We start from the raw sequence: 11,609 nt of genomic DNA on the forward strand, positions 1-11,609 counted from the left end.
TTTTCAGTAAAGTCTGTAAGATGGATGCAGTAGTTTATCCCTCATATATAAATAAATAAGTAGATAGATAGATAGATAGATAGATAGATAGATAGAGTTTAAAACATACTCGTCTGTTATGACCAAGATCTGTCCGCTGTTATCATAGACCAGCTCTCTAACATATGCTTTTGCTATTTGCTCATTAATTTGTACAATGTGTGCTCAGAAATTATTCTTAAATACTGTACAGTAAGAGCCAACATGCATCAAAAAACCCTCGAACTGTGAGCAAAGGATTTCTAGATTTAGCCTTCTCACTCAGTCAGAAAGGGACCTCACACAATAAAATCTGGACAAACTGTACAATGGCTGCATGTCTAATCAGATAATCCAGTATCTTGCTAGAATACCTCTAAAATTCATAGAATCATTGAATGGTTTGGATTGGAAAGGACCTTAAAGATCATCTAGTTCCACCCCCCTGCCATAGGTGGGGACACCTTCCAATAGACCAGGTTGCTCAGAGCCCCATCCAACGTGGCCTTGGACACTTCCAGGGATGGGGCATCCACAACCTCTCTGAGCAACCTGTTCCAGTGCCTCACCACCCTCACAGTAAAGATTTTTTTCCTAATATCTAACCTAAACCTACTCTCTTTCAGTTTGAAACCATTACCCCTTGTCCTGTCATTACATGAACAAAAGCACTAAGTAAACCAGAGTAGCAAAATGGCCCAAGGAAACCCGTACAAGACTATTCTTCAAGTTGCTAGAACACAAAAAGGATGCACACAGTTGCAGAAGGCCCTGAAATATGGTAACTGAAAAAGAAAGAATCTTTAGAAGCAGTAACTTGCAGAGGATTAAGCTTTGAAAAATAGAACTCTTATCTCAGGAGAAACTAGGGTATGTTGGTGATTTCACCCTAGATTAGCAGGAAGGATTAGTTGCCTTAGAAGCACATAGAAATTATTGTACTGCTGCTTTCTTCAACCACTGTAAAAGCTCAGAACAGCATGAGACATAGGAAACAAAATTCAAAACTATTTTTACCTCAGCTTTGACATCCCTTTCACCTAAAAAGCAAGAAAATCAAAGTATTAGTGTTTAGAAGATAATGCTCATGATAAAATAATTAATTATCTATGGCAGTTGATTTCCCATGACTGGAGCATGTACCCTTTGCCTTTGGAGGGTAATTTACTGACTTTCCAAGGTTGAACATAAATCACTGTGCTAAGTGCTGCCTCAAATGCTTCCAGAGACTAGGCAGAATACTTCGATTAATATTTTGCCAAGCAGTGGGTTTTTTTGTCTGCTGGATGCATGTTTCAGGGTCTTGTACTGGCATTGTCACTGTGCTCCTGCAGAAGCCTTGTTTTTGCTAAAATGTTGTAACAAATAAACAGTACAGCCATTGTTAATAGGTTTTAATTGATTAGTCATCAGAAGCTTTGCGCACAACCTAAATAGGGATCTGATGCTAACCTAATTGCAAGGAAGTCTTAGGAAAAGCTCAAGTAATCTGGAGTGGTGAACACATCTGGAACTGTAGTGTCATACTTACTACCAGTAACTCAAAAATTAGTAATGCTTATTCCTAGTTTGTTATTTCTCTATTAATAACACCTATCCACTATCCTTTAGTACATGATCTTTAAGGACCCTTCCAATCCAAACCATTCCATAATTATATGATTATGTGTTGTAAAGTCTAAAATACATTTCTTGGCACAACGATTTTTCTTTGCAGCCACTGTGTACCTACCTTACCATAAACGTAGGTTGCAAAAAGAGGAGCTGTGTGCAAACAGGAAGGACAATAGAAAGAGTCCAATTTGAAATAAGAAGTAGAAACTGGTGGGAAACTGGAGGGAATTGAGCAAAACCATTTTAAATAGAATGGTTTTGTCATGGCTGTGTCATGACATAGCTTTTGCTCAGTGCTAGTATATTAGCTCTAGTTAAGATTTATCAGCCTTAAAAATGGATATATTTAAAGCCTATGAGGCAGACTTTCATTGCCATTCTTGCATATAAACAAAAATAATCTTACCTGTGACAGTCCCCTCCCTGTGGCATTCCTGTCATTCATTGTAGCACACTGATCACCCACAACTATTTTTTCAGTAGGCTTTTAGTAATCAGCAGCACTCACAACACATAACACTACCCAGATGGTTTTGCTTCTTTCCTTTTCCTTCCACACCTACCTCAAACACAAACATTAGCTCAAACCTTTTTAAAGTAATTTGCAATTCTGTCATCTTACCCCAAGGAGACCAACTCCTTACAGCACAACAGCTTCTCCTTAATCCTATTCTCATCCTACAGCCCGCAGCAGAAATTAAAACAGTCTTCAGCTTTCTTTCTGCCAAGATGTCGGTGTCCCCCTGCCACACTCCTTATATCTTCCTTCTTCCCATTCCCTGGATGTACATGTCGCATTCCTCTTTATAACCTTCCCTTCATGGCAAGCTCTTCAGGACTTTCAGATCCCAGATCTGTCAGGCTTTCCCAAAGCCTGACTTAAGCACTTAGGACAGGGTTCATCTCAGCAGACAATCCATCTGTGGTCAGCAGGAGTTGTGGGGAGCAGTCCTCTGACCTGCTCCCCTCTGTCTGCTTCAAAATTATCTCAGCCATAGAAATTTATCTGTACTCTGGATGTCTACACTGGAGATGAACCCAGTCTTCAGACCTGGCTGAACAGCCTACAGCATCTCTAATACATTTTATGCTTTTTAATTAATCATTTGGTTTATGATAATTCCTTTTATTGGAATATGTTACAGAAGAGAAGGAAAACAATTTCCCTCACGGGTTGCATTATGTTTTGAGATAGTAATTTCATGTTGCTTCCAGAAATATCCTCAGGTGCTTTTTTTGTTCCCCTATGAAACTTTCCATTGCTTGAAGTGCTGGGTTTTCCTCAACAAAGGAAAGCAAACAGTAATGTGGAATACAGAAGCAGTTCATGAGCTGGTTTTCTGTGAGTGAAACCTTTAAAAATGAGTTGACAGATGCTGACAGTGATGTTAAGCAATCCCAGCTCCCACTTAACATCATCCTCTCTCCCCTGGAGATATTCATTATGCTTTATTGCTATAAAATACAAATGGACTACGGCTATAAATTGGCATTTTGAAGATAGGGAGAAAAAAAAAATCAAGAAAAAGAAAAAATTAAAGAACGGGAAAGAAAGCTCCGATATTGTTATTTTCAACAGCCATGGGAGATTTTCTGCTGAATTTCATTAAAATTCCTTCATTTTTCCTGTTGGCAGTCACTCGAGGACTATCTTGCTATAGGAGTAGAGGAAACAATGTTATGTGTGGTCTTTTACCCAGCTAGTCACCTTTGTTCCCATGGTCCTTGCTTTACTGTGTTAGCGCCTGACCTGTGGTATGAAAGTTACAGTAAAATACTGGTGCTGTGTTTATCAAGTTATTGGGCAAGGATAATATTTTGCCTGGATTTTGGTAATCAAAGCCAGCTCTCCACCCACAGTAAATACAGCTGCAGATGGCATAGGAAGCTGCTGTGTTCCAAAATGAATGAAATTCCTTTAATTCAAATGCTTTCCCTCTCTGGATTTCCATGTGCTCTTTTTGTCTTCTGTCTTTTCTCTAGGTTCCAGTGATGGTACTGCAGCAGTCATGGACACAACCTGTGGGGTTTAGCTGACTCATGGGTGTGAAAGATGGTGACCATGAGGTTCTCAGAATTCTGGAGTACGCAAGGACACAGAGGTCAGGGTTTCTGTGAATTTCTTTATTATGAATTACTACAAAAACTGCTAGTAGTAAAAACATATAAATATATGCTACAAGTCATTTCAAAATTACTACTATGAAAACAAGTATATATATTACAGGAGTAAAGCAAATATAGATATATTAGAAGTTACTGCTGTATTCCAGTGAGTGAAACAAATACATACTTACAAACCTTTACCTGTGTGCATACCTATAAATATATTATGCAAGGTGTTACCAGCATGACACTGACCAAACTTCTCTTAAGAGTGGGTCTAATCAAATAAAGATGATCCACACTGCGAAGTCCAGAGTCAGCCCCAGACTCCATGCTGCATCCCCAGCAAGTGACCGGTCTGTCCAGGAGACCTCTTGCAGAGAAGCTCATTTTGGGTAGGCAGCAAGTTACTTTTTACACCTTTATGGCATAAATATCTGTGTGTAGGACATCTGTTCCTGGAACAGTTGTTGTTTGACTCCTGTTTTCCTGGAAGGTCACAGTTTCTTTGTCCTGCACCCATCAGGGTTTCTTTGTTCTGCCCGCTACTCCCCATCAAGGAAGTTTCAACTGAGTTTATCAGGGATGTCTTGGAACTCTGACTGAGACACCTTCTTTGCTGGTATGTTTACTGGATTGTATTTGTGGGGGCTGTGGTCAGGTGTCTCGGGGGTCAGAACTTGAAATGAAAACAGCCTTGTTCTGCAAGCCAGGAGAACTCTACAAGGCCTTCTCAGGGACTAAGGAGTCTAGGCCATGTCTTACCAGGAATTAATGGTACCAGCCTGAGCTGGGACTAGACAAAAGTAAAACTGCGACAGCTTCACTCCAGTACACGCACCAAATGGGGGGATTGATTATGAGTCAGCCACTTGATACTATAAATACCTGTAGCCTCCCTGAACCTACTGAGCAATCCTGTACAGCAACAGGCTCCTCAGCAGTGACCTCCTCTTGGGGAGAGACACCTCTCAAGGTAACTTTTCAAGTCTGAGAAATCCCTGACCCAGGATCTCATATCTAGAACAAGGTAAGCAATATTTTGCATTAGGCCTAAGAGTTTACTGTATGCTAGCAGCATTTATATATCCCTCTCTAGCTTAATTAGAAGTGTAGTAAGTAGTAGAGTGTTTGACAGCTGTCTAAATTATCATTTTAACCATATTTTAAATAATTGTGACGTCATCATCAAATCGTTATTACATCATTGTTTAATTACCATTCAATTGTTGCTTAATCACTATTTTGATTGAAATTTAATTTTCATTCTGTCATCACCTAATTATCCTTTCATCATGGTTTAATGATTAATAAGCCCCTTTTAGTTAACCCCACAATGAGGACTTTTCTTAACAATTCACCTGTGACAAGGTGACACGTAGTCTGCACTAGGGAGATGAAGCCACTTATAAAGCCTCCCCAGGAAGAAGATTAGAAGATTTCTTTGAATACGTTTAACGTACATCTTATGACTCCTGCCAGGACCATCCTTCAGACCAGCTCACCAGTCTGTGGAGACCATAACCACGTCAAGCATGGTGTATTGCATAGATGGAGGGCATCATCCAGAGCACACCAGGCCAAGCATACACTGTACCTAGGTAAACTCAGAGGAATATCTAGGGGCTGTCCAGAATGACAGAATGGTGGAAAAATGAATTGAAAGAGTGTGCCATGCTCATGGCCTTTTTCAATACCACTCTTCCAGCTTTCTAAATCACACTAGTAGTTTGAGCTGGTCGTAATGTAAGCTATTAAACTGGTAATATAAACCTCTCATGAGTACTAAGCATGGAGTTAGAAAGTGAATTAAAATTGACAAAGCAGCTGTGTTTTTTTAGTGCTTTTTTAAGATGCATTAAAAAGTTCATCTTACTGTAATGACCAGTCTCCCTCACACATACAAAGTGGCCTCTCCAGGTCAAAGAGTGGCCACTCTTTGCAGAACTGGGAAGGTGATACCATGTGAGGAAGCATCTCTTCCACCCTGGAGCAAATGGAAGAACCAGTTCTGAAGTTCTGAATACTCCCAGCTTCCCTTATGCCACCAGAGAAGGAGCGAGCTTCATGTCCTCCTGATTTCAATTTCTTGAGTGTCAGCCTGAAGGGGGGGAAGAGGAGTCAGACTACAGCACTTTGTTGTTTTCTTGTCTTAAACAAGGACACACCAAGGGTAGAATTTCATGTTACATGTAGGCAAACTGGAAACAGTGGGTTTTGTTCACATGATTCAACCACAAGTGCTCTCTTTATGTCCCCACCCTTCATTAGTGTGTTATTTGTGCTGTGTTGCTCAGCAGCATTGCAGGGAACAGTTGCAGAATGATGGCATACTTGGGAGGAGGAGCAAATAAGGCAAAAGATATAAATGACTGCAAATGAAAGGACAGAGATAAAGGAAAGAAGCCAAATATGTACTTGAGATAAACTGTCTCCAACACAGATGTCATCATGGAACAGACCCTATCTCCTTTTTTAGAAAGTTAAGTGCACAGATTTTACAAGTTGCAAAACTTTTTTTTTCCCTTGTTTTTTTTACCTAGCAGAAGCTTATCAAAGCTTGTTTTGCTTTGTTCGAGAGCAGCTTTTCAAGGCCGTGTTTCAGTTTACTGAAAACATTACAAATCTGACATATTTTTACACCAGCTGGGTGAGGTGTTCAAATGCAAGCACCGAGGAGGGGAAGGAGCATGGTTAGCAGGCTGTGCCCCACTCACAGGAGGTCTCCTGCCCCTCCAGGGAGTTCTGTGCCCAGTAGGTTCCTCCCCTGGACCTCCCTGTGACCCTTAGGCTTAGGGGTCATCAGGAAAGCCACAGCAGAAAAGAAGGGAAAAGAAAAAGCATATGTGAAGCAGTTGTATGGTGGCATTGATAGATGGCTACGAAGGAGCTACTCTTTAGGGCAGCTTTCAGAGGCACTCGAACATGGGGGAGAAACTAGCCCAAAGCCCCAGCTGGCCTTCTACAGAGCAATTGCAGGCTGTCTCCTCACCTTCCTTGCACTGGTATCTACAGCAGTTGAGATCCATGATTTTCTAGGTTTTCTGGAAAGGGATGGCATCAATGACTTATGGAGAGGATGTTGCAATAACTCTTTCCTCTCTCCTGGCACAGAAAGCAAGCTTACAGAGCATAGACAGAAATCTGTAGGAGCCCAAAACCAGCTCTCAGCAAAAGGAGGCTCAGTAAAGTTGAATCACAAACCTTGGAAAACAAGGCCGACAAACATCTCATGATTCAAGAAGTTTGGACCCTTGTCCTGAGACCTGCTGATGTGCAACATGGAGATATAAACCTGGCTCCAAGCAGAATTAAGGAAGGACTTTTTGAGATGATTGTTAAAACCATGTCTAAACCCCTGTAATCCCTCTATCACCCATGTAATCCTACTAGAAGAAAAATTAACTATTTGGAAATTACAGTAAAAACTTGTGTAACTCCCCAATTAACATAGATTGTCCCCTTCATTAACATGTCCAGCCCCAGATGCCTTTAAAATTGTGTTCTCGTGTTCAATAAAGCATTCCAGTTTCCCCATACTGGAATCGTGTCTAGCTTTTATTTTTCATTCCGCCACTGAAATCAGATAAAATATCTTAAAAAAAAAAAACTCAAAAGGCTTAGCTGGGAACTCAGAAAATATGAGCATGTGTAAGACAAAATATGCAATGATTTATAAGCTGACCAAATCCATACACCACTTCAGAGAAATGCAAGCTACACATCCCTGACTGTGTTTCTGTTCCTGACTTTAAAGCATGAAGACGCAGTGTTTTTCTTCTTTAGCATAATTTTAGAAATTTTTGAATGGATTTGGGTAACTTTCCTTTATAAAATATAAACTTAGATGACTATGGAACATAGAAGATCTCTGTCCAAAGGAATAATTTAAACATTATTAAAAAGAGATGACTCTTACAGAGTTTCTATCAACCCCCTTCATGGTACTATGTATTAATTATTCTTGTCGTTGTAACTCCCTGTGGTGGAGCCCTGAAGCCTAATGCCAGCCAGTTATAACACATTAAAATAAAATTGGCCAAAACACACTGTTTACAAATCAGTTACATATGAAAGATTGATGGCCTTTTCCGTTTTCATTGCAGTGGCTACTTGAAAAACAGTCTTTGAAAGACATTCTTAGGAAAAATAGACTAAACCCATAATTTTATTGTTTATAAATATTTTTTGGAAACCTTGAAAAAAGCAGACTAAAACAGCTCCTCATGGTAAGAGTAATTTTGCATGGAAATCACAAGAACACTCTTTGAATTTCTCATTCAAGAGGTTTTCAGCCACAAGTAGAGTTACACAAAGGCAGTCACGTCTACTACATCAAATGTAGGGCATAGTAGCAATCACTGCAGCACTAAAGCAGTTTAGACTGCAACTGGAACATTACTCAAAAGGTACCAGCACACTGTGCTTATACTTCTGTGTTTGGTCAGGCTTCCTGCCTCTCCCTGTAACACTCAATAAGGGAAGAACTGTTATGGTCATAAACAATAAAAGTATCATCAGCACTTGCAGATCTTGCAAGTTTTCAGTCCCACATTTTTAGATATTTGAAAGTATTTCAATCTGGGTCAAACAGGATGCTAATTCCCTGATTGTCTGCAATACATAAAAGTTAGTTCACATCTATGCTCAACTCTAGGTCCACATACGCAAAATGAATGTGACCTGTGTAAGGACTAGCAGCTGGGACCCATGGGCAGATGCTCCTTTTCATTCCTAAAATCATATTTCTCAATCATCCCCTATTCTGAAGAGATCAAAGCAACCTGTACTACCTGAGTTTCATGCATCTCACCTTTGCTTGGCCTTTCATAATTTTTATTTTTTAGTTGATAATAGCTCTCCTTATGCTAAGATACCTGAAATATGTAAACCAAGTTTTACTGGCAGATTCATGGTATGCCCTTCTTTTCCTTGTCAGCGTTGTCAGCAGCTATGAAGAGCAAAAATGCATTCATCACGTTAGTCCACAATTTCTTCCTTGAGCTATAAATGCCAGTTCTATGTTCATGGGCTAGATTATTTTTAGTTATATTTATATTACCTTACATTTATCTACATGAAATTTATCTGCCACCTTTTGGCATACTTCCTCAGTCTTGTGAGATGGAGTTTCTTGTCATAGTCTCTGTTTTCTTTGACTTCTAACCCAGACCATAGTCTACTTTCATATATAATCTCATTCCCTCATCCTCCAAAGTAGGTGCCTCCAGTCTCCCTGTTTTTGGAGGCTCCCATAGTACAGCTAGTCCATGAGCTTCTCCAAATTTCTTCTCTTTATCAGGTTCTCTTTCCTACCCCCTTTTGCTATTTTCTGTTATTCCTTCAAACTGCTCACTGGAGTATGAACTACTTGCTCCTGATCTAACCTTAACAGGAGTTAGTTCACTTCTAAGTCTTAGGCTCCATGCCCAGTCTGCCCCAGGTCTCCTGCTGCACAGCCACATCCCTCAACCTCTTCTTTGAGACATGCCATATAGTCCTTTCCTCCACTCCTTTCCCTCTGGCCCAGGTGTAGTCCCCCGTGCACTCATGCAGATTGATTACTGATGCCCACTTGCCAGCTGTAGGATGGGCATGGACAGCCAAGGAGAGAAGTTTCCCTCTCTCAATAGTAGTGTTGATTGTTGAGTAGTAAAGTAAATACAGGAAATGCCCACTTTTCTTCCTAGACTGAAGGGTCCTATTGTTCTGCAGACTTGTTCTGCCTGCTCAGCACTAACAGCCATGAAGCAATGAAGCATGTTCAGTAAAGGCTGAAATATTCAGTACTGTAGGTTGCTAAACCTTAAAAGACTCTCCTAAACATTGTATTGGGGAATTTTCCATTTTCTATAAAAGCAGGAATTTGACATTTAACATCTGACATCATCTCTCCATATTTTTCAAATGCATTTCATAAATGAGCTGTCAACACTGAATATTTTATGGTATTTTAGTTTCAAAGTCTCTAATTTCTCCTAATGATGAAAGCAAGTGGAGTTGGGTTAAATGAATCAGAAAAGGACAATGGGAACCCAAACCTGATGTATAAAAGAAGAGGCGAAAAGGAGTATTTGAACTTGTAAAGAATTGAGGATATGAGTGGAGCAGTTGCCATGTGTGCATAGCTTTCTCAGAAAAGCAATATAAAACATAGAAGAGAAATAAGCAAGAATCAACAGAAACAAAAAATTTTGTAAGGAAGTTACAGAAAAAGGTATTTTAAAAAAAAAGAAAAAAGAAAAAAAGCCAAGATGAAACATTTAAAATTTCATAAAAAGTAGTAGCATATAAAAATAAAAGCTAGGCTACAGTGGAAAAAAAAAAAACAGAAGAGAAAGAAGTTGACTACAAAAGGAACACTGATGATTCCGGAGTATTTCGAAGTATTGCCATAATGCTGCAACTTTCTGAGAAAGCCACCAAGGGACGAAGCACAAAGTGAAGCATGTGCTTTAGTGGTTAGATGACTCAATTAATGATGGAAATTCTCCTGATTTAGTAAGTAGGCTATATACTTTTATAAATCACTACCTTAAATATGACTAGTAGTCTACCCATTTTAATAACATAGCTGTGATTCTTTGATGCTTGATTGTACTTTCTGTTGAAGAAAACTTGTCGGGGCATTTTTCTTACACATAGTGCTAAGCAAGCCAATATTTTTCTATAAGTGCTTGCTTCACAAGGTGTTTACTAAAAAGGTTTCACTAGGTGAAGTGCTTTGTGAAGTGTTGCAGATCAGATACATTGTTCATTTTGGGTAGGTCAGTCTTAAATAAACAGCTGAGCCAACTTTGACTAGAAATAGTTTCTTACCTAATTTTACAAGAAATCTCTGTGAAGGATGGCATCACTTAGTCTGAACTCAGGAAGACAGTAAAGGTCTGCTCAAAAATATTCAAAAGTTCTTCCTTTGTCTACCAGTGAGCATAAAGTCAGAGTTCCGTAATTAAAACATAAACTATACAATCATTTTAATCTAGAATTTTTTTTCACAAGTACATAAAACTACATTATACCTAGTTTTCAGCAATTAAATGAGAACATTTTTGTGTGATATAAAATCCAGCTGTTCAACAGGGAGGGATTTTGTCCAGGCCATAATAGGCACTACTTAAATCATGCAGTGACATTGCAGGTATTCAACTAGTTTTGGCTAAACCTTGAAACCTGTGCCTGAAGTGACTGTCATCATTCCAACCCTTATACATCCTTTTCCTTCCCCACCTAATCCTTTTCCTCTCTCTTTCATGCCTTAGATTTTATTAACCCATGCATAACTTAGAATTATTTTTAAGTCCTTAAGAAATTGGAAACAGTCATTTTCATTGTATGAGTGTATCAAATTATGAGAAACTAAGATTGTCTTGATGTTTCTGGAGATAGTGTTGGCTCTACCTCTTCACACTTCTCTTCCTCATTTCCAGGCAATTGGAAAAGTATAAAACAATGAAGGGATGAGCTGAAGATTCTTGTTTTATCTCCTTCTTCCATGTGTGGCAGAGAAAAGGAGAAGATGCTGCCAAACTGTCTTCCTCTGTTTTCAAGTTCTACATATCTTTAGATTAGAACAATAGCATTTGACTTGAGAGCAATTCCCTAGCTGCCTACAAAATTACCATTATGCCTAAATATTTCCCTAACTCTCACAACATTTACATCCCTTACAGGTAATTTTTTAGTCCTCTTAAAGCTTCAGAATTGGAAAGTGGCTCAGTGCTTCTTGTTTTCTCGTACTCTGCATCTCTGCGGGGGCCTGGAGGTGTCCCCAGGATGCGAGCTGAGTAGCACTCCCAGGCACATCTTTGCTGCTTCATGATGTGCATCAGCTCACTTTCCTATAACCTGCTTCAGTCCTGTGAGGGAAA

At 39.4% G+C, this 11,609-nt stretch overlaps 1 long non-coding RNA gene across 1 annotated transcript; it reads left to right on the forward strand.

Annotated features, from left to right (window-relative positions):
* Window positions 1-4,057: 4,057 nt before the first annotated feature.
* LOC116782653 lies at window positions 4,058-5,333 on the forward strand. Its single transcript, XR_004355299.1, has 3 exons — window positions 4,058-4,133; window positions 4,265-4,360; window positions 5,221-5,333. It is a non-coding gene; the product is annotated as an uncharacterized LOC116782653 (long non-coding RNA).
* The last annotated feature ends 6,276 nt before the right edge of the window (window positions 5,334-11,609 follow it).

This window comes from Chiroxiphia lanceolata, chromosome 2, assembly GCF_009829145.1.
Source record: "Chiroxiphia lanceolata isolate bChiLan1 chromosome 2, bChiLan1.pri, whole genome shotgun sequence".
Classification (NCBI taxonomy): Eukaryota; Metazoa; Chordata; class Aves; order Passeriformes; family Pipridae; genus Chiroxiphia; species Chiroxiphia lanceolata.